Raw genomic sequence first — 1,278 nt, forward strand, 5'->3', positions numbered from 1 at the left:
GGCAATCTAGTCAGACAACATGTTCTTTTGCTGTACAAAACAAAATGTACACTCTTTACTTTTGTATCATAAAATGTTGTTAGATGTTTATATTTTAGTTCCATCAATATAGAATCAACTTAATTGTTTTCAGAGATGATACAATTATTGTTCAGTTGAATAATTGTAGTTAATATTTCATCATTGCCCAATTCACAAACATGGCAAACACCTGATTATTGTTCAGGTCTGTAAACCCACCACATCACAATCATGACCGACATTAAAAATGGATTCCAAAAGGATTCAGTTCAGACACACTGCTACTGGACCTCATAGCTACCTGTGGCACTCAGTGAGACACTGACCTGCTCCTGAATCTGTCCAGATAATTTCCAACCTGGGTCAGGGCAATCATTCAAACATTCCTTCAAAGTAAATCATTTGGATTCCACCTTGGGCAGGAGCAAACTAGCCAACAGGCTATCACTGTTCTCAGTGTAGTTACAAATACTGTCTAAATTAGATGCCAATGATTGACCAGGAATGTCATCCCCAGTCAAATCCAGACCCAGAGAGCAGTTGTATGGACATGGAGTGTCAGAATCACATGGTGTTGCTTATGGTGCTGACACCTGGCATGTCCCCCATACTCCAAACATCTGCTCCATGGACCAGTCACTGGGTGAAAATGTTCATAATTGACATTATATTGCAGCACCTTGTGTCACACAGTGAATCGTCTGTAATTATATCCAATAAATGTACCTTCACATTCACCAGTATCAAAATAAATTTGTACTTATCTTGGATGGTCAGATATTAATACATGGGTCACCCAACAGAATGTATCTGAAGAAACCAGGAGCTAACGGTAAGTCAAAATCAGTTTAATAATTGAACTTAGTGGATTTTGTCTGGTCTACGTAATCGCACATATTGTGCTGACACTCAGGTGAATGTAACCATGCACACCATAACTGGAAGTCTTGGTCTAATGTCCCTCCCCAGCTTCCTGACCTCACACACCTCACTCTCTCACACACCTCACTCCCTCACACTTTCACCAACTGATGAGAATCCACAAACTGAATGAAACTTGGAATACAGAACAGTACCGCACAGTAACAGCCCTTCAGCCCTCAATGTTTTATCGGCCTTTTAGCCTACTCTAAAATCAGACTATCCTACATAACCTTCAATGTACTAACCTTCCATGTGCCTATCCAAGGGTCTTCTTAATTATCCCTAATGTATCTGACTCTACTACCATCACTGGTGGTGCACTCTGCCCCCATA

This window comes from Chiloscyllium plagiosum, chromosome 5 (genome assembly GCF_004010195.1).
Source record: "Chiloscyllium plagiosum isolate BGI_BamShark_2017 chromosome 5, ASM401019v2, whole genome shotgun sequence".
NCBI lineage: Eukaryota > Metazoa > Chordata > Chondrichthyes > Orectolobiformes > Hemiscylliidae > Chiloscyllium > Chiloscyllium plagiosum.